A 27,400-nucleotide genomic window follows, 5' to 3' on the forward strand; every position below is an offset into this window, starting at 1 on the left:
GGGTGAAGGGTAAAGTAAAAACATGAATTATGTAACCATGGAGAATTTTTCTAAAACTAAAAAATTAAAAAATAAAGAAATCTCTTTATCTTGTAAGATAATTTCAGCCCAGTAACTCACACTTTGGAAATACTCTTTGCTCTGGTGCCCCTCCCCTAATTGAAGGGTGGGATGGCTTCTCTTAGAATCTCCATTTAAAAAAGGCACCTAGGTCAATCATCTCTTCATTTCCTATAGGATCCTCTTTACTTCTCCGTCATGCCCCAGAAAACTCTTCATCCTGGAAGATGACTTCAAACCTAGAACTTCTACCTTGGTAGTCTTCTCTGCTAGTAGGGGCAAGTCTCTCTGATTGGAGGGTAGAAGACTCCTCTGGAACTCCCATTTAAGTAAAATGCTGCATATCAGAACATTACTTTAGTACTAAAAAGTGGTACAGGCTCCATTGATGTTTGTAACTGAATAACTCAATAACAGTAGAATGGGAATAGAAAAGTGGAACAAAGACAAAATTAAATGACAATACTTGAAAAGTATGGAAAGGTAGCTGATAAATCACAGAATCTTCCAGCTGGAAGAGGCCTTAGGGAATTAATAGACAAGCCTCCTAATTCTTCAGTTGAATAAACTCAGGTCCAGGCTGATTAAGCAATTTGTTGACACACCTAATTAATGCAAAGGCTAGAAGGAAAAAACAGATATTCTGACTCCATTTTGCTGTGTATTTTTCCCTCCCCTGAAACATACTGCTAAATGTCTTTTTTCTTGTCCACAAGACCAATTAACCATTCCAAGCCAAAAATTATACATATACATAAAATTCTCTTTTACTTGGCTCTTGATCACAGAAAAACTATCCCTAATTCTTCCTCTATCCTGCCACAACTCAGAGTCCTTGAAATCAGTAAGAACACTAAACATATTTGATATATGTATCTGACTTAAAATTTTTAATTTGGGGGTTAGCTGGGTAGCTCAGTGGATTGAGAGCCATGCCTAGAGATGGGAGGTTCTAGGTTCAAATCTGACCTCAGACACTTCCTGTGTGACCCTGGGCAAATAACTTAACCCCCACTTAATCCCCATTGCCTAACCCTTACCACTCTTCTGCCTTAGAACCAATATACAGTATTGATTCTATGAGGGAACGGAAGAGTTTTTAAAATAATATAAAATAAAATTTTAATTAGAAGAACTATGACCTTGATTCTCCAACTATCAGAACATAAAACCATGAAAATGTTGCAATAAAAAATCTTTCCCAAAAGTGAGGCTTGGGAATCTGGTTTCTGATCCTTTGTCTCTTCAATTAGGTACAGGCATACACAACTTGCAGTGTAAAAACTTAATGGTTCTGTGTCCTATCTCCATTCTCTAATAGAGTACAAAATTAGGTTTCCAAGAAGAGAACACTCTTTTATAATCCTCTGAAAGTAAATATGAAAACTTAAGTTAAGGGGGAAGGAAAATGTCTTCTTGGTTCTAGTTGGTGTTCAGTGTTTGCCCTTAAACATAGGACGCATAATTAAGGCAAACTTGATGGGTCAAGATTCCTTTAGAAGAAATGATGTCTGATTTTACTTCTTTCAAGAAAATATACACATTTCTTCATTAAAAGTGAACTTTTTAATTTTGAGAGGTCTTATTATTATAATTTAAAAAATCTGAGCAAGAAGCAGACTTCAAATGAATTTAAGTGGAGAAAAAGGGTAAAGATAAGAAAAAAGTATTTAAATGTTTGGTGTTTTGTTCTGAGGGTGAAGAGATTAATATATTCCCTCCTAAGTGTTTGAAACTCAAGATTTTAGAGAAGGCTAAAAATATATTAGGCATTTATAGGAAATCATTCATTCATTCACTCATTCATTGAACAATCCTTATTCATCTACTAAATGTGCTTGGTGCTAAAAGATATAAATACAAAAGTGCCTAGTCCTTGTGCTCTGTGTTTTTTTTTTTTTTTTTACACATTAAGGACTTAATGAAAGTGTTTCCATTATCAATATGTTCTGTTTTTCCAGGTTCAAAAAAAATTGTTGTTGTGGATAGGATTTTTTTCCCTCCTTACTGACATCTACTAGTTTTTGAATTTGTGTTATGCTGAGAAATGATACAAATTTAAATAATTATCAACACCACCACCACCATCATGTTCATCACCAATATGAAGTATTTATGGAAGACCCTGACACTTGTAAGGAAATCTACTCATGGACTGCAGAGTTCTCATACAAATTCAGAAAACTATGGTCACTTATCTCCTATTTTATCTTCTGTTCCTTTCTTTCCTGACCTTCTTTAATTAATCTGTGTATTGAAATCTCACTCATTTTTTAAGCCCCATATTAGGCTGGCTATGAAATTTGCACTAACTACATACAAACTCGCTTTCTTCTTTGAACCCCTGAATCACTTTCAGCATGCCTTTAAAGTTAAGCACTCTATTCTTCCCTAACCGAATGAATTGTTTCCGTCATGGTTACTTTCATAATCTCCAGAAAAATCATCATTTTGCAGGATAAAGTCTGAAACTCTCACCAGCTTATTCTAAGTTCAGGACTTTGAGGTATCTCAGTAAAACTCTAAGAGCACAGATACCTTGCATCTCACTGGGGGAGGCAAAGTAGAGCAACAGCTGCTTGAGTGAGCTATTACCAAGTAATGGTGGGAGGGAGGAGGACTGGCCAATAATAGCCTAGTCCTTTGAAAATGAAAAATGTATTCTGCCTGGTATCAACCATGTAGAGGATTGGGGAGCTTATTTCTCAAAGTGTGTGGAGGAAAGTTGACTTTTTCATTTCCTGACGCAGAATATGTGCAGGCATCGTCTGAGTGATCCTGGCTTACTACATGGTGATGAAAAGCCTTTTAACTAGTTGGTGAGCTAGAAATGAGTGTCTCTACAAAAGACTTGAACTAATGGAAGAAATCTTTTGAGCGAGGAGAAAAAGATGCTGTAGTCCTCTGGTTGAGGAGACAATATCAATGAGAAGAGCAGGAGCTCCTTTGGCTGCCTTCTTTCTTCATTTTGGCTGCCACAGGAATATGAATGCATGGCAGCTCTAGTTCTTCTGACTCTCTTATGTTTCTTCTTTAATCTTAGGTGAATGAATTTGGATGACAGACAGGCTAGTGGAGGAGCGTGGGGTCTTCAAATGTTGGAAAAGTTACCAGAGTCCAGCAATGGGAGCCAATAACTGATCTACTGGCAGCCACTGCAGCTAAGCAAGTTCTAGCGAGCCATCTTCTTGAACTAGTCTAGTTGTGAATCAACTCAGCAGCAGAGATATTGTGCCCAGCAAGCAAGGACCATACACAGAAGTGAAATTGGTACAGTCTTTTATAAACCCCTTTTATAATCCTCGCTTTCACTGAATCTTTATTTTTTTAAATCTAATTCTGTATTGTGGAGTCTTCACTATATCCTGGGATTTTGTAGATGAATACAGTACTATGCATAATGGAAATGCAGTATGTTGCTACTTTGTGGATTTTCACTTATCTCCCAGGTTTCTGGAATGTAACTCCTATGACAGGCGAGGGATCACTGTATATCAAATACTCTGACTGGTCTTATGACCTTTGAATAACTTTTAATAATAAAATGTTCTTATCTCTTTTTCTTACTAAATGACCAGTCTACCTTCATTTCCAGTTATATATTATAAAACTAGAAAATATATATAAATATATAACATAATATACAAAATATAAACATATTATATATAAATATGTATATATTAGTCTGATATCCTTTACTGCTTCTCTAATACTTCCTTAGTAAGGTATTTCACCTTGCTCATGTCAACCATTTCTGTAGCCTTTCAGTTTAGGGTAAACAACGTTTTATTCTTCTGAGACTATAGTAAAATAAGAATATCATTTTTCTTCTATTCTCTGATTATTCATATCACTAGAGGAATGAGATTTGGTGCTTGCTATCACAGGATCATAGATTTAGAACCAGATGTGTCTAGAGATCATCTAGTCCAGAGTTGTCAAACATATTGTCTGCAGGCTGCCTGTAGCACACAACACTCCCATTTGCAGCTGGATCTTGACAAAAATATAATTGGGAAATGTTAAAAAAAGAAAAAATATAATAAAAATTGATAATGTTAATATGTGATTTTTAAAAAGTCAATTTATACCTGAATGGATTCTTATGCATGTTACAGTGCCCCCTTTTTCTAATTAAGTTTAACAACAATGATCTAGTTTAAACTTTTCATTAAATGAGGAAACTGAGTCCCAGAAATGGGAAGTGATTTGGCAATGGTCATAAAAAGTATCAGTGTCAGGATTTGAATATAGGTTTTTGAACTGAGGTTTCTGACATGTTTCTGAGACTTGTTCTTCTAAATCTTACATTTTGCCTAATGTGAACAATAAATATATAGAGGAACTACTAAAGAATAAAGTTCTTCCCTTGAGTTGTTTACAAATTGTAATGAACAAATGTTATCTGTTATTTCCCTTTGTCATTTGTGACTTTTAAGTAACTCAATTGGAGTTTAAAATTTTTATTTACATAATCAAATTAAAAAAAAACTTTGGGGAAACATTAATTCACTGCCTACTAGAGTCATTTATTTCTGTAACCAAAAAGCTTATGCACCCTGGGTAGGGCAAAGGAAATTTCAAAATGAGTAGAAGGTTAAATGTCAACAGTGCCACTCAGTATGCAACCATTCGATTTTAAGCAGGGAGAGGGAATTTAAATACAGAGATGAGGGTTTGGGAACTTCAAAAATGGCCCCAGGGTATTTGCTTGTAACTAACATCTTGGGTTCCCTTCACCCAAGGAGGGATTCCTTAAAGACACATTTGAAGCTTTAAAAACTAATGAAGCATTTGAAGGGATTTAAAAACTAACTTGAAGTTTCAAAAAGCTTCAAAAATAGCCATAGGGAGTCCAAAAGGATGGTCACGCTTTAGCAAAAAAAAAGAAATCACATCACAGGCAACTCAATAATTGCTTTGTAAACCTTAAAGCACTATGAAAATGTGAGATAATAGAATAATGAAAAATTTCTCTTTCCAAATAACATGTTGTTTATTATGGTGTTTTTTAGGTACTCGGAATGCCATTCAGAAGTAGTTACAGAGAAGAATACAATCAAGTTAATAATATGTATAAGTTCTCTGTGACCTCTTTGGAAAGGTTAGCAAGGATGGCAAAAATTTCATGAGGAAATCTTTCACAAAATCATAGAATCCTAGGGAGGCAACTGGGTGGCTTAGTGGATTGAGAGCCAGACCTAGAGATGGAAGGTTTAGGTTCAAATCTGACCTCAGACACTTCCTAGCTATGTGACCCTGGGCAAGTCATTTAACTCCCATTGCCTAGTCCTTACCACTCTTCTGCCTTGGAACCAAAACACAGTATTGATTCTAAGACAGAAGGTAAAAAGTCATAGAATCCTAGATTTGGAAGGGCCTTAAGACACCATCTAGTCCAACACTGAGGCAGACAAGAAAATCTTCTTCAGCACAGCAGCCTAGATAACTTAACATTTTCTTATAAGCTTCTAGTGAAAGGGAGGAGTTTCTTCATTCTTCATATGTCATCATTTTGAACTTCCACATTATCCTTATTGCTTTCCTTTATCTATATTCCAGTTTGCCAGTGTTAAAGTTTTCTACCTTCCCTTCCCTTTCTTTTCATTTCCCTCCCAATGACCCCTTAAATCAGGGGTCGGCAATGTATGGCTTTCGAGCCATATCTGGCTCTTTTGAGGGCCAGATATGGCTCTTTCTGCAGGAGCCATAAAGTCAATTTTTTTTTCAGGCACTGTTACAGGAGCAGCACTGGGAGCACTGTACGGCTCTCACGAAATTACATTTTAAAAAATGTGGCACTTATGGCTCTCACGGCCAAAAAGGTTGCCAACCCCTGCCTTAAATGATTAAGAAAAATCCTCAAAATATTCATAGTTCAACAATCAATACCACTACAATTCTTACATTGGCCCCAGAATGCATGTCTCCTACAGATTTAGTTCATCATCTCCCTGGAACAGAAGGTGGGTGGAATGTTTCCTCTTCAGTAATTCTCTGGACTCAGTTTATCATTACATTCATCAGAATTCTAAAATATTTCAAAGTGGTTTTTCTTTATAATACTGTGGTCACTGTAGAAATTGACTAATTTCTCACTTAATTCCACATAAATTCAAAGAGATCTTGATTTCTTTTAAAACGGAAACTTACGGCCTAATAAAATTCTATTACATCAACATACTATAATTTGTTTAGCTATTCTGCAAAAGGAAGACCTTCAGTTTCCAGTTTTTAGCACATTAAAAAAAGCTGCTATATTTTTCTACATCTAGGTCTTATACTTTCTTTGATCTCTTTGGGAGTACAGTCCTTAGTAGCAGTATAATTGAGTCAAAGGTTATAGATAGTAATTTCAGGAGCATAGTTCCAAATTGCTTTCCAGAATGGATGGACTAATTCACAGCTCAACCAATAATTCGCTAGTGTATTGGAATTTTCCATCAGAGGAAAAGTATACATTATATAGTCACGTATATAGTTGCTTGTATCTCCTTTTAACTTTCTCATTGATAGGAAGGGTAATCTTTTCTGTCACATAATTTCATTACTATATTAAATACTCAGTTTGATTTGAAAACTATAATATATTTTTTCTAAAGTTATAGGAAACTCAAAGCCATCAAAGCCATCATAAAAATACTCTTTTTCATACTTTAAGAGATTTGTGATTTCATCTTAAAAAGATGAAAGGGATCCAAGATAGAAGATTAGAAGGAAGCAAAGCAACTCCTCTCCTAACTCCCCTAAAAAGATCATCATCATTGGTTTAGCAAATTCTCAAATGGTGGGGACTACATTAGTTAACAGATTTGGAGTAGCATGAAAAAATTTGCTAGTGAATGTCCTTTTTAAAAAATATAGTCCACAGGAGACTGGAAAATAAATACTCCAGTTGTGGTCAATTCCCCTCCTTCTGGACACTTCAGTTCTCTAGATCCTATACATTTACATTTACTTTTTCTTTTTTTGGGGTGACATTACAATTTTGACTTGTGTGGAGCTTCTTATTTTCAAGTAAATTCTTCCTTCTGTTCCTGTATAAGCAATTATTTGAACAAAGGTAGACTTTTACATTTATCTTTATTACATTTCATTTTGATAAATTCAGCCTGTTGTAACCTGTTAAGATCCTTCTGTATTCTGTTTTGTCATCCAATGTGTTTGATTTATATTATATCTCCTGTAATCACTATTTCCTTTTTCAAACAAGCACAAAGAATTTAATATTCCATTCAGAAATTTTGCCAATAATTAGAATTAAGTCTATTAGTTTTTAGTTTCTAGAATCTAATTTTCCTTTTTTGAAAATCAAGATTGTCCTATCTCTAATCTTCTTATACTTTTCTCAGTTTTTATCTTTATAAGATTCTTCAGTATATTTTAGATGTAATTTATCTGGGCATGACATGCAAATTTTATTTAAAGCAGTTCTGGTTGCTTCTTGCAACCTCTTTACCAATTTTCACTGATATATAGTCCTTTCTTAACTGAATTTTTTACCTCTTAAATTTTGAAGGCCTTTTTCTAAGATAGAGAAAAATGGATTTTAGAAGTTGAAGTCATATTTTATTTCTGTCATGTACAAGTAGATATTTTTTCCCTCTATCTCTTTGCTCTTAACTTTCCTTAAAGTTTTTTCCCTTTTGGGGGGCTAGGTGGCTCAGCAGATTAAGAGCCAGGCCTAGAGATGAGAGGTCCTAGGATCAAATCAGGCTTTATACACTGTAGCTGTTTGACTTTGGACCAGTTTCTTAACCCCCATTGCCTAGTCCTTATTGCTCTTCTACCTTGGAACCAATACACAATATTGATTCTAAAATGGAATGTAAGAGTTAATTTTTTTTCATTGCCTTGAGGAATTTTGGTAACCCTTATTAGTGTTCTTTGCATTATTTTTACGTTGGTTCAGACCAAAATAATTTAGTCTTAGTTTCACATATCTTCTATCTTTTATACACTTCTTTTTAAAATATTAGCTCGTCAGAGGACTTACTGTGACAGTATCCATTCTCATGGATGTACTTTGATTATGAGTACCATCTCATCAAATCTTGCTATTTATTTACTTGTATGACAACAACAAGATCATTTTATTGCTCATACTAGAATTAGAAATGCCCATACTTTCCCCTGGAAGTATATAGTCAGTTTTGATAGGTAGGTGATCCTTGGTTGTAGATCCAATTCTCTTGCCTTTCTGACTATCATATTCCAATCCTTGTGGTCCTTTAGTGTGGAGGCTGTCAGATCTTGTGTAATCCTGAGTGGTGCTCCTTGATATCTGAATTGTTTCTTTCTGGCTTCTTGCAATATTTTCTTCTTAGCTTGGAAGCTTTTGAATTTGGCAATTATATTCTTGGGGGTTGTCTTTTGAGGATTTAATGTAGAGGGTGATCTATGGACTCTTTCAATATCTATTTTGCCCTCTTTTTCAAGAATATCAGGGCAGTTTTCTTGGATAATTTCTTATAGTATGATGTCAAGATTTCTGTTTATATCCAGGTTTTCAGGTAGGCCTATGATTCTCAAATTGTCTTTCCTTGACCTGTTTTCCAAGTCTGCAATCTTAATTAGATATTTCATGTTTTCTTCTAATTTGTCATTCTTTTGGCTTTGATTTATTAATTCTTGTTGTCTTGTGAGATCATTAGATTCTACTTGTCCAATTCTAGTTTTTAAAGACTGGTTTTCAGCTATGATCTTTTGATTTTCCTTTTTGGTTGGGTCTATCCTGCTTTTCATGGCTTCCAGCAGGTCATTTCTGGTCTTTAATTTAATTATCATTTCATTTGATTTCTAGGCTTCTTTTTCCAAGTGGTAGATTATGTCTTTTAAACTGTTACTTTCTTTTTCAACTATGTCCCACTTTTCTTGCCAAGTTTCTTCTATTTTTCTCACTTGGTTCATAATCTCAAATATAAGTTCCTCAAGAGCTTATGACCAATTTCCATTTTTTTGGGGAAAATTTGATTGTTTGCCATCCTCTGCTGTCTCCTCTGTAGTCTGGGGTGTTTCTCCATAGAAATTATCCAGGGTCAAGATTCTTTTCTTATTTTTTTGGTAGTTGCATATTGTAGTTCCTGGGTGTTGGTGGCCATTTCTGTGCTAGTTTTTCTTTTCTTCCCAGTCAGAAGTCTGAGTGAGGAGTGTAGGCAGGTCTTTGTATGGCACTTCAGAGCAATTTTTACCCTGAGGCCACTTTTCAGTCTCTGTGTGTAGCTTTTCTCTGCCCTATCTTTGAGCCTAATCTCTGTGTTCCTCAGCCTCCTGGGGTCCCAAGTCTTGCTGCTCTCTGGGATAATTCTTTAGTGTCCTCAGCCATCCCCCTGAGAACCTAGTGATTGCCCCACACTCCCTCTAACTCTGGTGCTATTGGTGAGGTGGGGGAGGGTTGATCAGCTTGTGCTTTGGTAGGAGCAATTTTACCCCTTAAAGTGTGGAAATGCCCAAACCTTGCCTACCTTCAGGGCTTTACCCTATGGAAGAGCCACTTCACTCATCTGATTTTGGTTTTTGTTGTTTTTAAGGAGTTTTTTATTGGTAGGTGGTGAGGTGAGGAAGCCCCTTGCTTCTACACTGGGGAGATCTTAGCTCAGAAGTGTTATTTCTCTATTTTAAAATTATTATTTCTGTACCCCAAAATGCTTTTGGTCCTCTTGGTTGTTGATTGACAAATATGACTAGTTCTCATTGGATATTAGAGAAACATTGGCAATGACATATATTGCCTATATTTTGTGCAGCTGGAAAATCTGAATGGTGGATGCCAAACATGATGATATTAGCAGGCATCACTAGATCACTAAGTTTAACAAAATCCTTTCCCCATGATAGCTTTGTGAAGTAGGTTGTGTGAATACTATTATTATTCCCATTTGCCAGGGGGTAAACTGAAACTCAGAGTGGTTAAGTGATCACAGTGGGTCACACAACTCATAAATTAGTTTTGAACCTATATCTCCTGAAACTAAGTGCAATATATTATCCTCTATAACATCCTGCCTCTCATCAAGCATCCTTTCAGGCTCTAGAGATTTTGGTCCTAACAAGTTCCCTCAAGTCAACTAGCAATTTTCTTTCCATGGTCTTGGGTTCATGGATACCACAGAGAAGTGGAAAGCTAAGAGAGAATTCTTTGACTCTGTAACCCTGGAGGACCCTTAAGAAATGAGATATTGACATGGAATTGCTGACCCTTGCAGTCAGGGGAAAAAACCCCAAAACCATATGACCTAAATAAAAACAGCAGATCCTGTTGATACATTAGAAGAGAGTTCAGGTTGCCTTCTGGAAAATAGGGAGAGTATGGAAAGAGATCTATCAAGAGTCAGGGAGCTGAATAATGAGGATTATGGTCTCAGAGAATGACAGAAAAATAGATGAATGATGGAAAAAAGGGACCAAAAGCCGGAGCTGTTTCATAAACAATGAAAGAATGTACCCTTCCAATTTATAACAGTGGATAAAAAGGAAGTTGTGGGAAAATAAATTAGGGTATTATTCAAGTACCTCTCAGAGAGAAGTATTGGGAGGTCCCACAAAACAGTCTGACATTTTTTTGTCTCTTTGAGATCTGCTGGGATGAAAAATCACCAGGCTGTTTGCACTGACCATATGGATCCCCTTCCTCTGCTCTTCTAGAGCACCAGGTGACTGACTCCTTAGGATGCTGCAGTCTAATGGAAAGAACACGAGTCTGTGGCTTGGAGACGAGGTCTAGTTTTGCCTCAGTTGTTATAATATCTGATTATAGGTTAATTTTATTTTGTCTTATTTTTCTTGTCTATAAATGGGCATAGTAATATCTATCAGCCTCTCAGGAATGATATATAGTTCTAATTTTTAAAAAGTACACTCAATATGAGTCAAAAACTAAAGTTAAAAAAGCTAACATCACAGATTACATTAAAATTAGCTAGCTAGTATTTATATAGTACCCTCTATAAGCTAGGTATTATGCTAAGTGCTTTATAAATATTACATAAGATCCTTACAATAGCCTTCTGAGGTAGATTCTATATTCTATCCCAATTTTACAGTTGAAGAAACTGGGGCAAACAAAGGTTAGCTGACTTGCCTAAAGTCATATAACTAGTAAGTATATGAGGTTAATTTTGAACTCAAGTTTTTTTGACTCCAGGATCAGTCCTCCAGCCACTGTAGTTGCAGAATTTCCCTCATCTTTGCACATATACATATATGTATATGGAGAGAGGGGGGGGAAAGAGAGAGAGAGAGAGAGAGAGAGAGAGAGAGAGAGAGAGAGAGAGAGAGAGAAACATGTGTTCAGATCTAAGTACCATATTTGAGAAAAGACATTGACAAGGAGAACATAATGTGAAGAAGAGTGGCTAGGATGGTAAAGAAAATGGAAACTATGCCATACAAGAAATGGAAAAGGACCTGGAAAAACTTCAGCCAAGAGAAGATAAGACTCGGTGTGAGGAGGTACATAGTGTGACAATGGTAGCTCTCTAAGTATTTGAAGAGTCATCATGTAGTGGACAGACTATTTGTTTGGTTTGGCTATAGAGGAGAAATAGAGGTCACACATTAGAAGTTTGAGAGGAAACTTTTGACTCAATAAATGGAAGAAAAATCTAATAATTAGAAAAATACAAAATTGGAATGAGCTGCCTTGGGAGATAGTGGGTTTCCATTTCTTAGAAGTCATAAAATAGAAGCTTACTGACTGATCAAGGCATCTAAATGATGAATAGAGAGTACTGAACTTGGAATCAGCTGGACCTTAGTTCAGTCCCTATATCAGATACTTACTAGCTATGTGATCCTCAGAATATCATAATTTCTGACTATCTTAATTTTCTCATTGGCAAAATGATGATGAAAATAGCATCTCTCTTGTAGGTTTATTGTGAATATCAAATGAAACAACATATATAAAGTGCTTAGAAATATTATCATGCTTTATGACTATTGCTGTTACTAATACTAGCTGTATTACTATTGACAAGTCATTTAATCTCACTTAGGCTCAGTTTGATCATCTGTAAAATGGAGCTAATAATACCACATACCTCACAAGATTTCTATGATGATTGAATGAGATAACCTGTGGGAGAGTGCTTTTTAAATATTAAACCACTCTAAAAATGTTAGCTACTATTATTTTTTAAAAACATATTTTACTGGGGATAGAGACTACCAAGGCATCTGCTAGGAAAAACTGAGTGAATTATCTCAGGGGAATGGAAGGAAAAATAAATTTCATGAAATAAGGTGATACAAGATAAAATGAATAATTTCCTCTTGGAACAAGAAATGAATGACTCCATCAATAAGAGAACTGATCTGAATAGATTTGAAAGTTCTTGGCTTATGAAAACCGCTTTTGCTAAAAAGAGAGTAATACTTCCTTAAGAACAAAACAAGTAGAGATTTGAGTGGAGCAAATAGTGGAGAAACAACTTTTTCCAGTGGATGACTTTGGCAAAAACTTTTCCCTAAGAGAATCAGAGAAATCAAGGCCTGAATTCCAGAATTGTGAATTGTCCAGATCATATGAGTTTCTTTACTCATGTCCTCCAAACTTTTCTTTCATGAGTTTGGCACACTATTCCCTATCAACATCATGCACATTTGTGGAGAAATGTAAACTAAGTTTGCAAATGGACTGCTGTGATAATTCTTGTTTTGTATTTCATTAAGAACTAATGATACAGGGGGCAGCTGGGTGGATTGAGAGCCAGGCCTAGAGACAGGAAGTTCTAGGTTCAAATCTGATCTTAGACATTTCCTAGCCATGTGACCCTGGGCAAGTCATTTACCTGCCATTGCCTAGCCCTTACTGCTCTTCTGCCTTAGAACCAATACAGAGTATTGAGTCCAAGATGGAAGGTAAGTGTTTTTTAAAAAAAAGAACTAATGGTACCATCTTTGATGATTTGTTTAGATGGTAAGCACACTGATGGGGGCTTAGCAGCTTTAGTAATGTATAATATAGGTTTCCCACTTCAAGGTTACTCTTAGTATTTTGAGAATGAGTTATAGCCATATGGCTGATCCATCTGGAAATCACCTTCATTCTCCCAACCTGCTAGAATTTGTGCAGGTTAGGGTAAACAAGTTGGCATAAAAAAAGAGAGAGAAAAAGGAAGGTTGCCTATTGTGCTGGGGTTCATACTTAGATGGTCATACCTCATACTATAAAATTCTCATCTCCAAACTAATAGAGTATATCAACTACATGATAGCTCTTAGAATACTTAGACAACTACCACTGCTACACTACCCACCTCCCCATACCAAATCTCTTCTTCTTGCTAAAGTTTGACTTTATGCTATCCTGTTCTAAATGTTAGTCCTCTTCTCATTTCTCCCTAAACTAAAAGAAGTCATCTTCTCTTAATGATCATCATTTTGAGTAACTATTATGTGAAAATCACTGTTATTCACTATAGACAATGCAAAGAAATAAAGGATACAGATCTTGCCCTCATTACCCTTCAATCTACACAACAATCGTAATGAAAATGAACTTGAATTGAGATATTTAATAGAAACCACATTCTCATTACATAGAAATTTGAAAATAGTTGATATCTTCCTTTCTCTACTCTCAAACTAACTCCTGCCACTCGCCCACAATATTTACCAGTTACTCTGCAATGGCTCTCTTCTTTAAAAATTAATGCTTTGCACCTAACTGGGGGAAGTAAGAAGGCAACACTGACCAAGAACCACAAAACAATGTTCTCACTTTTTTGTGAACTGTTTTCAAAGGTTGAGTTTGGTTTAAGTGACATGGAAGAAAGTGAGAAGGTAGTTGGAAGTTAATTCTTATGGGATTGTTCAATGAAAAAATTATTTAACTAGTTCACTCTTCCCCTAATTATAATGCAAATAGATATAACCTAGTTTTTTCCTTTATAAAAAGCGACTTTTAGTAAAGGTCTTGAGAAAGTATTTGTGGGATTTTTAATATGATAGAATCCACAATAATAATATCAGTCTATGGATGGGACCATTTCCCTGAATAATAATACTTATTTTGGAATGGGATTTCACCAGGCTAGGTAATCCCTCCATGCTACTTATGGCAGACCAACCAACTTCTCTCATCTTGTACAAGTCATGTCCATATCTTCTACAAATGCTTTATAAAGGATATAGTTAATATAGGGTGTATAATAGTACAGTACTCAAGCCATCCATTTGTTATTTCTTATTCTTCCTACTTGAAAACCCACATGCTTTTCTGGATATATCATTGATGATGTTCTTTTTATATATATTTACTCACACAAGAGTATTTCTAGCATGCCTTTAGATTGTGGGATTTTAATTTTTTTATATATGATTTTCAATGGTTTCCAGACATACAACACCACAAAGAGGATCTTGGTGTGGCAGCCAGTAACTTGAGTATGCTGAAAATGGTGACATATGATTTCTCAAATGAGATACCACCTGAACCTTTCCTCCTATTTAATTCAGATCTTAGTTCCTTGTTCACTGGGATGGGCATTGCTTTATAATTCGAAGCTTCCATACTAAAGATCCTATTCTGATTTTCACTCAAGATTTCCTGACCCACCCAACTTTCAACCTCATGTTTCCCACATTACCTCCAGGACATTTCTACTTGGATATTACTGTCACTTACAGTTTAATGTGATTATAGGTAAGCATATGTCTCATCTACTTTCCGTCTTAGAATCGATAGTGTATATTGGTTCTCAGGCAGAAGAGTGGTAAGGACTAGGCAATGGTGAGTAAGTGACTTGCTCAAGATCACACAGCTAGGAAGTGTATGAAGCCAGATTTGAACTCAGGATCTTCCATCTCCAAGCCTGGCTTTCCTTCAATTGAGCCACTTATTTGACCTCCCATAACTTCTTTTTTTTTATTTTTTTATATTTTTAAACCCTTAACTTCTGTGTATTAGTTCCTTGGTGGAAGAGTGGTAAGGGTAGGCAATGGGGGTCAAGTGACTTGCCCAGGGTCACACAGCTGGGAAGTGTCTGAGGCCAAGTTTGAACCTAGGACCTCCTGTCTCTAGGCCTGGCTCTCAATCCACTGAGCTACCCAGCTGCCCCTCCCATAACTTCTTTTTAAGGAAGATTAAATTCATCATTTCCCATGCCACAACTCTAATCTGAATTATTATGCTCTCATGCCTTTCAAATTGCTCCATCCTCCTACCTGGTCTAATTGTCTCTAAGTCTTCAAGATTCAGTTCTTTACTCTAATTGGTCAGTCTCTTTCATCACCTTACTAGCAAGCATCACAGTCATATAGTTTAAAGAGTGTGTTGGAATTGGAGTTGAAGGAATTGTGCTTGATTCCTGGCTCTCCCATTTATTGCTTTCGTGACCTTGGTCAATTCCCCTCTTTGGATCTTAATTTCTTTATCTGTAAAATGAAGGCAGTGAAATATATGATGTTACAGTTCCAGTTTATCTCTGATCCAATAATTCCTATGAACTTTAAATGTTCCTGGCTGCTGTTTATTCTAAATTCTAAAACTCTCTTCCTTGCTTTCACATACCTTAGCAAATTCATTTTCCAATCTATCCAACCTCATTTCTTATTCCTTCCCAGGATGCACTATTCACTCTAAGTCTGGTTTCCTTATTGTGTCATTGTCACACACCTGCTTCTGTTCCTTTAACCATGCTATGCACTTTCTAGAGTTCTTTTTTTCTTCTCTTTTTGTGTCATATCCTGTTTCTCATATCTAGTTATCCTTGAGAATGCCAGCCAACTCTAACCTCTTAGAAATATTATACACACAAATCTATACATAAGAAAGCAAAAGGAAGGAAAATGTGACATTCAAGTAAATTATAAACTATAAAGGGAATTACTCTTAGTTTCTCATAATTAGTCCCCATGAGGATATTAAAAAGTCCTGAAGATACTTGTAGAGTCTATAATACCCTATATTGTCCCATAACATTATATGTTATAAATATTTCTTGAATTAATCTATACATTTTCTTTTTTTTAGAACTGAAGAAATTAAAAAAGACTAGAGGCAGCTAGGTGGCACAATGGAGAGAATATGGGACTTGGAGATAGGAAGATCTGAATTTGAATTCTGCCTCCACCACTTTGTAACCATTGGACTCTGGGAAAATTTCTTAGCTTTTCTCTGCCTCATTTGCTTCATCTAGAAAACGGGGATAATAATAATATCTACCTACCTCACAGGGACATTGCAAGAATCAAATGAGGTAATATGGAGATCACTTTGCAAATCTTAAAGTACTATATAAATATGATATTATTAATTATTATTGAAATAAAATTTAGGGAGCTCAATTTATCTTTTAAGTATCCATTGATTTTGAAAATTACTAACATATAATTTCCTTTCACTTAAGTATTTTTCTTATCTTTGTGATCAGAAAATTAGGAAAATTACTATCTCATGAAGAAGCTTAATCCACTTTTGAGCAGCTGCAAAGATTAATAATTTCTCCTTTGTGTTCAACTAAAATCTGTCTTTTCTTAACACTCACCTTGTATCACAGATCTACCACTCTTCTTCTGTTTCTTGGGGTCAAGCTATAGCTGTGGTTAGAGAGAATAGAGCTAGCTAGATTTAGAGCTAGAAGAAGCCATAAAGGTCATCTTTTTTGGCCCCTTCATTTTATGTATGAGAACATCAAAGCCCAGAGAGATGAAATGATTTGTCTCATCACAAATTTAGTGATTGTCAGAGTTAGGATTTAAACTTGACTCCAGATCAAATGCTTTTTTCCTCTCTCCCAGGCTTCTTAACCTTGTTTTTATCATTGATCCCTTTGGCTTTCTAGGGAAACTGATGGGCCTTGCCTCAGAATATTTTTAAATACATAAAAATAGGAATCTAAAACAATTATACTGAAATGAATTTACGAAACTATTTTCAAAAACAGCTTCCAGGTTAGCAGTGAGGTGGCTCAATGGATTGAGAGTCAGGCTTGGAGATGTAGAAAGCCTTTACCACACTTCTGCCTTGGAACCAATACTTAATATTGATTCTAAGACTTAAGGTAAAGGTTAAAAAAACAAAAATAGGTTCAAGGTCTCCAGGCTAGAATTCCTGTACCACGCCACATGATACTCCATTCTTCTACATAAAATACACATATTGGAAAATATTGGGAAGTTATATGTGTCCAATAAGTGACGTCCTGTTCAGCTCTAGATCTATGATTCTAAGGTCTTGATGATTCCCTTTACTATGTTGAAAAAGACTTGAGTTTCCTACTCCTCCATTTGGTCATGTTTTCATTGGTCAGTTCTCTTGTAAAATATATTGAATAGAGCTGAACACAATACTCTAAATACAGTTTGACTGGGAAAAAAAGTCCTTGAAGAGGAAGAAAAGATTCAAGGAGGAAACTAGAATGCAAAGGACTCTGGGAAAGCAAAGTAGAATCTAAGTGTCTCTTATAGGTAGTATAAATTAAAGGTTTTTTTCTTCTATAGGGAGGGAGAGAAGAATTGAATTGTTCTAAATGATCAGCTTAGGAGAAAAACACTTAGAAAACAGAAGAAGAAAAATTAGATCAGATTCATGTCACTATCAAACACAAAAAGGGTGGGCAACAATCACAATATAGGTGTGAGATTGTCCACTAGAAAGAGCAAAGGCTCTTAAGTCAGGATATTTCATTTGAAACCCTATTTCTCACAGTATCTGCAATATCTCAGGCAAATCATTTCATATCTTTGTGCCTCAATTTCCTTATTTGTAAATTGAGGGGGTTGGACTATATGTCCTTTGAAGACCCTTTTAGGTGTAGAGCTGTGATGCTATAACTTCTGATGAAATATTTATAGCTGCGCTCTTTGTGATGGCAAAAAAAACTGGAAATCAAGGGTATGCCCTTCAATTGGGGAATGGCTGACTAAATTGTGGTATATGTTGGTGATGGAATACTATTGTGCTCAAAGGAAAAATAAACTGGAGGAATTCCATGTGAACTGGAAAGACCTCCAGGAATTGATGCAGAGTGAAAGGAGCAGAGCCAGAAAAACATTGTACACAGAGACTGTGGTAAAATGGAATGAGATGGACGTATGTACTAGCAGCAATGCAATGACCCAGGACAATTCTGAGGTATTTAGGGAAAAGAATGCTCTCCACATTCAGAGGAGGAACTACAGGAGTGGAAATACAGAAGAAAAACAACTGCTTGAACACATGGGTTGATGAGGACATGATTCGGGATGTAGACCCGAAAGAACCACACCAATGTAACTATCAATAATATGTAAATAAGTCTTGACTGACCATACATGTTAAAACCAGTGGAAATGCGAGTTAACTATGGGGGAGGGGGTTTGACGGGGTGAAGGGTAAAGTAAAAACATGAATTATGTAATCATGGAGAATTTTTCTAAAAATAAAAAAATTTAAAAAAATCTGGAATCGGGGGGGGGGGGGCAGCGGGTAGCTCAGTGGATTGAGAGCCAGGCCTAGAGACGGGAGGTCCTAGGTTCAAATCTGGCCTCAGACACTTCCCAGCTGTGTGACCCTGGGCAAGTCACTTGACCCCCATTGCCTACCCTTACCATTCTTCTGCCTTGGAGCCAATACACAGTATTGACTCCAAGACGGAAGGTAAGGGTTTAAAAAAAAAAATCAGGAATCTAAAAAAAATAAGAAAAATGATTCATTCATTCAATCAACAAATAATCCTTAATTAAGTACATATTATGGGTCAATAATTGGGTAAGAACCTGGAGATATGAGAACAAAAGTGAGATTTTCTCTTCTTTTAAGGAACTTATAGTTCTATTAAGGAATATGTGTTTGGTATGATCAGGGTAGTCTTGGGGATGATGAAATAAGTTCAGAGAAAAATACTGAATATGTATTGGCTATTTACAAAATAAATATAAAGTAATTTGAGTCTGACAATGCTGACTACTGGTGGAAATTATAGAAAGTCCCTTTAAGCACATAGTGCTTTAGCTTAATGATATCCAGGCATTCCAAGAAAGGAGTCCTTTTCAAGCATGGAGAAATCCTGTGCAAAGATATGGCAGTGGGGAATGGAATTTTATATTAAAGAGAATAGCAAGCCTGCTAGTCTGAGTAGAGTGTAGGGTATGTAACAAGAAATAATGTATAATTTTCTAAAAAAGAGGCTGGGGTCTCATAGGCTGTGAATAAACTTCAGTGTCAAAAAGAGGCTGATTATTTTTTATCCTAAAGGCAATCTGAAAACTTCTTGGTCAGGATAGTGGAAATCGGACTTGTGCTTTAGGGGAAAAAATAATTTGACAGATATGTGGAAAATGGATCGAAGAGAGAGAAAAGATAGATGCAGGAAAACTGATAAGAGGGCTTTTGTAATAGTGTGGCTAAAAGAAAATGGAGACTTGAGTTAGGATGTTTATGGTGTGATAGAAAGAAGGGCACATATATAGGAGATGATGATGAAGTGAAATTGCCTAGATTCAGCAACTCACTGGAAATGAGGTATTAATGATAGGGGAGAATCAAGGATGACACCTAGGTTGTATACCTAGGTGGTTGTGAAAATGGTAGTGTCCCTGACAGAAACAGGGAAATTAGGAGAAGTAATGAGTGAAGTGGGAAAGAAAATGAGGTCTGTCTTGTTCATGTTGAACTTGAGATGCCTATAGGACATATAAGTAGACATCTCTAGCAAGCAATCGGAGATACAAGACTAGAACTTAAAGAAGAGATGAGGATAAACTTGGGAGTCATCTACAGTGAGGTAAAAGTTGAACTCGAGGGGGGGGCTTCTGAAAACATCATTTAAAAACAATAAATTTATTTAAATATAGAAACATATAATTTGTACATATACATATATACAATTTATAATATATGTTATTTAAATAAAATTAAGCAATTAAAATACCATAGAAATTAACTAAGTTTATAATCTGGTGTGTTTAATTAGTGGGGAAAGCAAAAGTATGACAAATCAGAAAATCTGAGTTCTATTCCCACCTCTTTCATGACTGCAATTTATTTATGTATATAGAGATCTGTAATTTTTTGCTGGCCAAGAACTTAAACAAAGATCAGCACTTTTGTTGTTGGAATGTATGCATAAAAGAGACTGGAATGTAGAACATGGCAGAGGCTTTTAACCCTGCCAGATTCACCTATTCCTTTCACTATTTCTACAGCTTTATTTGAATGCTAACCAGAAGCATTAATACAATTGAGTAGACCTTTGTCATTCCAGCTCCATCAAGTTTCTATGTGTGTGTGTGTGTGTGTGTGTGTGTGTGTGTGTGTGTGTGTGTGTTTCCAAAACTGGATTTTGGGGATGCAGACTGATAGTCAGGGATTTGATAGGAGTTAAAATGGAATTTCCTAATCCCTGGTTATATAGCTGATTGGAGCCAGGGACCTTGAGTGAAAGTATGTGAGTCAGTCAAAAGAATAGACTTGATCATAGCCCACATCCTCTCCTTGCTTATTTTGGCTGTCCAGACACATAGGGCTATTGTGACTTCAGGCTACCTAGTCTTAGACTGTGAAAGGCACTGAGAGTTTTAGCCCTTGTCACCAGATAGAAGCAGATAGTCTTGTAGGAGTTATGTAGCTGAGAACCAGCAAAGGGTAGCAGAGAGTAGAGACCACCAGAGATACTCAGGGGAAATCAGAAGCAAGATGCCTAGCAAAGGCAACATAATCCTCCCTGGAGGGCAGAAGAAAGCAGTGCCATGAAAGAATCAAATGACTCTATGACCTTTATTATTTCATATGATCTTCACAACAGTTCTGTGAAGTAGGTAATATTACCACAGTTGAAGAAACTGAGGTACATAGAGATTATTAAGCAGTTTGATCAGGGTCATATAAAAAGGTTGGGCTTGAACTCACTTTTCTCTTTACAGGTTCTCAAACAATCAGGCAATCTCAAAGTTGGAAAAGACCTCAATGGTCATCTGGTTAAATCCCTTCTTGATCAACAATATCACCAATGAGTAATCATTTGGTCCTCTCATGATAGGAATCCTTTATATTCCAACACGGCAGTCAATTGTATTTTTGTACAGCTCTAATTGATAGGAAATTTTTCTTTGAATTGAGCTGAAATTCATTTTTTCTGTAGCTTTTGGGACCAGAAGTGGCTCAATAAACACAGAAAAAATTTCCATCCTCGCTTAAAATCTGTGTCCCAACATGACCAAAAGTCTCACAATAATCCAAAGACTGGTTCTCCTGAGATTCTGTTTGTTTCATTTAGGCTGATTAGTGGCTGGAAGCTGAATCACCAAACCATTTTGGTTCATTTATTATTGCTGTTTCATTGGTGCACTAGATACTGCTCCCTTCTAATTTTATATCTGTAAAAATAATTATAATAAAACACACCACTTGCTACTCACAGGGATATTTATGAAGGCAAATGATCTAACATATTCAAAAGATGACTACATTCATTAGCAGAAAGATCCAATGGCTTCTAAAAACATTCATTGCAGTAGATGAAAAAGATGAAATTCATGTAGTACTTTAAGTATTTCAACATACATTGCATTCATTTGAAACTCATAACAACCCTCTGACATACTTATAATACTAACATAAGCATCATTATGCCCATTTTACAGATGAGAAAATTGAAGTCAGCAGCATACCTGCGTCAGATTTCTGAGTTAGAATTTGAAACCTATTCCTTCCTGACTCTAAGGAAAAGGATCTTTTCACTATATCACAATTCCCCTCCAATGAAGAAGAAGAATACTGATTTTTAACTAGCAATGGGGCAAAATGAAAGATGTCCTGACGTTGGAAACTTTGAAAGAAAAACTGGGTTCCAGATCCACCTCAGTTATTACTTGCATGAACCTCCCTGGGCCAGAGTTTCCTTACATTTAAACTGATTGACTCTGAGATTCCTTCTACCACTTGGTAATGAGTCTTCCTTTTCCTGATGCTGCCTCATAGCCAGCCTCTCCAGGTGAGAAGACTTCAGACTTCGGAGAGCGGGAAATAGAAGGCTTGGGGTACTTTGGTGCCCCAAGCCTTCTATTTCCTGCTCAGTGGCACAGTGTATTTCCTGAGGAAAGGCTTTGTTGGGGCCAGGCCAGGCATCTTCCATCTGGTACAAAGCAACGATTTCCATCTATACCAGCCCAAGACATCTGCCACCCCTTTCTGCCAGCTCAGTCTCCCAAATGGCATGTGGAGAACCTCCAGTATAACAAAGGGTAACCTTCCTTTCAACTTCAGGCCCTTTATCTCCTGCTGTACCTGTCTTTTGAGGGCACAAGAGTGGGTCTTTCCATTCAAAGATGAATACATTCTCCTGGTTTTTCTCCTATCTGATTACTCCTCTGTCTTTGATGGATCTCCTTTCATCATAGGTGCCCTTGGTCCTTTTCTCTTCCTGTTTTCTGCTTCATTTGACGGTCTCCTCAACCCCAACAGATTTAATTGCCATCTCTATATGGCTGATTTTCAAATCTACCATTCCTGCCCCAATCTCTCTGCTGCCCTTTGTTTTCACATTTCCAACTACCTTTTAGACATCTTGTCCTGGATGTCCAGTAGACATGTTAAACTCAATATACCCCAAACAGAACTCATTCTATTTCCCCTCTTATTTTCTATTTCTCTCTTATTTTTCCTATTTCTGAGGAGGGCAACATCATCGTTCCAGTCCCTCAGGTTTGCAACTAGGAGTCATCCTGGATTTCTCACCATCTCACTTCCCATGTCCAGGCTGTTGCCAAGTGTCGGTTGCACCTTTGCAATCTCTCTTGAATACATCCCCTTCTCTCCTCTGACACTGACTCTAGTGCAGGCCCTCATCACCTCATGCCTTATTTTTTGCATTTAGACTTCTGACAGTCACTAAAGTGATTTTCTTAAGCTATAGCTCTCATTGTGACACTTCCCAACTCAATAAACTCCAGTATCTTCCTGTTACCTTTAGGATCTTAAATCTCTCTCTTTTTTTAAAACAGAAATTGAGGCCTACAAAGGTAAGATCTCTCACAGAGGAAGAAAAAAAATTAAGAAGCAGAGGAATGCATTACTGGATGTCAAGTAAATCTAAAAGTACAAAAAGATAATTTCATCCAAGCTAAAATCAAGTACTAGAAGTATCCATTAAAGGACAAAAAAAAAAGTAGGGCTTAAAAAGAACTCCGGATTTAGAGTTAGAAGTATTTTCTGAGTACTGCCTTACCTGTTAGCTAGCAATGAGACTTTGGATTTTGAAATGGAAAAGGAATGTAGATATCAACTTATCCAACTCCTTTATTTAACAGATGAAGAAACAAAGACCTCACGAAGGCAGGGACTTGTCTAATGTGTCCCAGCCAGTAAATGACAGAGTTATAATTCCAAACCAGATCATCTAATTCCAAAACAATGGATTTTTTTTATGATAACATGCTACTTCCTCAGACAAACCCTTTTTCCTCCCAGTGCCTCAGTTTCCTCAAATTTGAAATGAGGAGTTTTGTTTAGATGATCCTGAATATCCTTTCTAGTCCCCAAAGTTCTTTGATTCTTTACTTTGATTTCTCAGTAGGGAAAAGTGATGAGGATGGGAAGACTTGAGGGAAGGTTTAAAGGTGGCTATGGGAAGGAGGAAGATGACTGCTGGCAGATTTATAGGTTCGAGGGTCAGCAAAACTCAAAGACAGTGACAGAAGTTTCAAGGGTTCCTTTTTCCTTAGAGAAAAATGTCCTGTGGGTATGTATTTCTGCTTTCTCCTGGCTGTCTGATGGTTTCTAATTGCAGTGTTTGCTGATGTCTACTATTTGCTGCTCTTTAGCTATACGACTCCTTCAAGGCCATTTGCTCATTTCTGCAGCTTATTTGGGTTTGTAGTGGATAACACTGGATCATTCTTCTCTAAGGAAGCAGGAAGACAGTGACTTCCATACCTCAGCTTGTGAATATACCTAGCATGATTTCATGGACTTCTCTAGTTCCCCAAATTTCCTCGCTGCTCTCTGATATAGGAAATGCCTTTCTGTTGATAATTAGATTAAAAAAATTAAAATGCAAATGATAATTTAGATAGCATGTTAGCATGAATTAATTCAAGACCACAGTATAATAAATCAGTCATCTACAAAGGGCAAATAACTGATAGACTTCTGACAGTCACTAAAGTGATTTTCATTTTAATCAATGAAGAAACAAGAATTTATTAAGTTCCATATATCCAGCACCATGCTTTTGTACTAAAATATATATGAAATTGTTCCTACCCTTAAGGAATTTACAATCTATGGGGAGAAACAATATGAGCAAATATACAAAATAAATACAGAGGAATTGGTGGTGGTGGAGACAAGGTATTAACGCTAGAAACATGAAAGATCTCATGGCAGAAGTACTTTTTAAGCTGAAGGATGGATTGATAATTGGGTATTGTAGCAGGTGATAGAAAGAGGAGATGGGATGGGAAAGCAAACTTCAAAGATTTTAGGAGTGACCAGGATAGGAATTATTCCCTGTATGTTGGAGAATGGAAAATACTGTGCAGTGAACAGAAACACTATTTAGAATTTTCCCTCCTGCTTCAGGGTTACTCTGACTTGTATCATTTATGTTTCTCTCTCTGTCCCCTCCTTACCAAGTCTTTCTTGAAGATGGCTGACTTTGTGGAAAGGTGATTTATTATTAATATAGCATAGTTAATAGAGCTTGGGAAGTGGAGTCAGGAGAGCTGGATTCAATTCCTGTCCCTGTTTCCTGTTAGCTATGAAACTATGGGTAAATACTTTTTTTTTTCTGTCTCAGCTTTGTCCTCTGTAAAATGAGGAGACTGGATTAGATGATTCCTAACTTTCTAACTCTGAAATGCTTTGTGTTGCTTCATAGGCACACAAATACATAACTTTGTCTACTCATCCACAAAAATACACCTGTTGGTTTTTCACATTTAAATGTTTCCCTTGGTTTCTCTCTTCTTTGTTTTTAAAACACATGTCATATCTATAACACAGTTTAGCTAGTCATAGTCTCTGCTGCTGAAAAATGTTAAGCAAATAATCCAAAGTTCTAAGCTAAGTAGCATTAAAGGGATTGGAACCCATGTCCTCTGGACCATTTGTCATCCTATACGTCTCCTCCAATGATTATGCCTTTTTCACCTGACATGATAAAGATCTCCTTCCAACTCATAGGCTACAAATTATGTAAGCAGATGGAATTTTTCATAGAAGCATAGGATGACAGATTTAGTGAGCTAAGTTTTATTTGGTCTTCAAGTCTGTTGTAAGAAAATTGAAGGTTCATTAAATCAAATGATACATTAGCTGATATTTTAAAAATCACCTAAACAACTAGCCCTGGAAATAGAGAAAAGGTTAAAACTCCTAGTTCTATTACTTAGCACTAAATACGTACTTATAGATTGTATTGTTCTACTAGGTATGTATGATAAACTTCTGTCTTTTCAGGCACACCCTATATGTCCAAAGGTAAAGAAGAGACCACCATTTACCTTACAGAAAGTATTTTCTCCTAAGTAGGGAGGCAGCGTGGTGGCTCAAAGGGAAAGACACAGGTCTGGGGGTCAGGAGCTCTGAGGTCTAATCCTAGTCCTCTCCGGCTGTGTGACTGTGGAGGAGTCACTTAATCTCCCTGTGCCTCAGTTTATCCATCTGTAAAATATGGAAAACAGCATAGCATCTCTTTAGTTTATTTGAGCATAAATAGGAATAAGACATTAATATCATGCTCTCTGAATTTGTTAACTAGCAGGTTCTAGAGCCTAACAACTGCCATTAAGTATAGAAATATTCTTGCTTATGTATCTAAGATCTCATGAGCTTTATCAGCCTCATGGTAAAGTAAAAAGTCAGTGGCTATGGAATCAGAGGACTTCAGTTCAAAGCATGAGTTGCAACTTATTAGCTAATATAACTTTTACTATATAATCTACTGTTTCTGGGCCGCACTTTCCTTAAGTATAAAATGAGTGGGTTGAATTAAACCAGTGGCTCCCAAACTTTTCAATAAGAATGCCCTTCAAATGTTAAAACATTTCACAGAATACTATACTGTTGTACCATTGATTGGGAAAAACATGATTGTAAAAAACTCTTTTGATTTCAGAAACAGTTTAGAATTCATTTTTGTTTTAATAAACAACAGTGATGATATGAAAAATATACATGTATGTATATATGTGTAAGACACTTTTTAAGCCTACAAAAATATGTTTGCTCATTTATTATACTGACTTGCTGCATATTTTGTTGAAGCCAAATGAAAATCAAAAGGGCAATGCTTAATATCGATTTACTCCTTTGTAATAGTTTAGAGTCCCTCACACGTTTCCCTGTCCCATGGTTCGTAACAACTGGAATAGAGCATCTCAAAGTCCTTTCCAAATGTAAGTCTTGTAGCCTTATGATTAGGAGCATTACAGTAGACCTTTGGATTCCCATAGTTAAGACTCTACTATTGTGGTTTTCTAGTATGGATCTGGACTAGGATAAATCCAGCAACTCCTTTCCCTAGGAAAGTTAGTGCTGCCAATTTACACCAGGTGGTTCAGAGCATCTATTAGATGGTGGACAGTTCTATTGCTGTTGGTAATTTTTATCTGCTCTAGAAAGTCCTAGGGTACCTGCCACCATCTGGGATGTTTACTTCACAAGCTGATAAGAAATTCCAGGGATCCTAGAAATGAACACTCTACAAAGTTGGGTCAAAGGGAACCAATGTTGACCTTCTAGGTTAGCTTCAAACTAGAGCTTGCATCCTAGGTTCAGCCTGGGATAATCCTTGAAAGGAAGGTACTTAGCTTAGTGGAGATAGTTCTGGGCCTGGAGTCAGGAAGAACTAAATTTACTGGTCTCAAACAGTTACTAGCTGTGGGAGAAGTTACTTAATCTCTGTTTGCCTCAGTTTCCTCAATTGGAAGATGCGGTTAATAGCACCTACTTTCCAGGATTGTTGTAAGGATCAAATGTGATATTTATAAAGTGCTTAGCACAGTGCCTGGCACAGAGTAGGCACATAATAAATGCTTATTTCCTTTCTCCTTTCCTCTAGTAGCTTTAGAATCATATCAGACTCTTGATTGAGGAGATCCTTCCTTACATAAATGGTTCTGAATGAAGTTGTCTATTCAATGTGATTGAAGGCTGCTGAAAAAGTATGCCAGCCTTAGTTTATTTCCCCCAAATCTCTCCCTATTTGGCTTGATATTTGCATGTTTCATCATAAATACTTTAGGCAAATTAGGTGGAGCTTCAAAATCTGGCTCAAGAAAATCATTGCAGAAGTCATTAATAGATCATATGATCAATTAACTGGTTTTCTTTCTCAAAATCACAAGATATAGAGCAGAGATAATGATGATTAGGATAATTCACATTTTTTTTGAGGTACCACAAAGTAGTCAT

General features: G+C 36.4%; 1 protein-coding gene across 1 annotated transcript in view; it reads right to left on the minus strand.

The window, feature by feature from the left end:
* MYT1L (myelin transcription factor 1 like) overlaps positions 1-25,571 on the minus strand; it is a 309,828-nt gene extending 284,257 nt beyond the window's left edge. The window contains exon 1 of the mRNA XM_044660933.1: positions 25,489-25,571. The gene's annotated coding sequence lies outside the window, so the exon portion shown is untranslated. The remainder of the gene's footprint in view (positions 1-25,488) is intronic.
* Between the last annotated feature and the right edge of the window lie 1,829 nt (positions 25,572-27,400).

Source organism: Gracilinanus agilis, chromosome 2, assembly GCF_016433145.1.
Source record: "Gracilinanus agilis isolate LMUSP501 chromosome 2, AgileGrace, whole genome shotgun sequence".
NCBI classification, from domain to species: Eukaryota; Metazoa; Chordata; class Mammalia; order Didelphimorphia; family Didelphidae; genus Gracilinanus; species Gracilinanus agilis.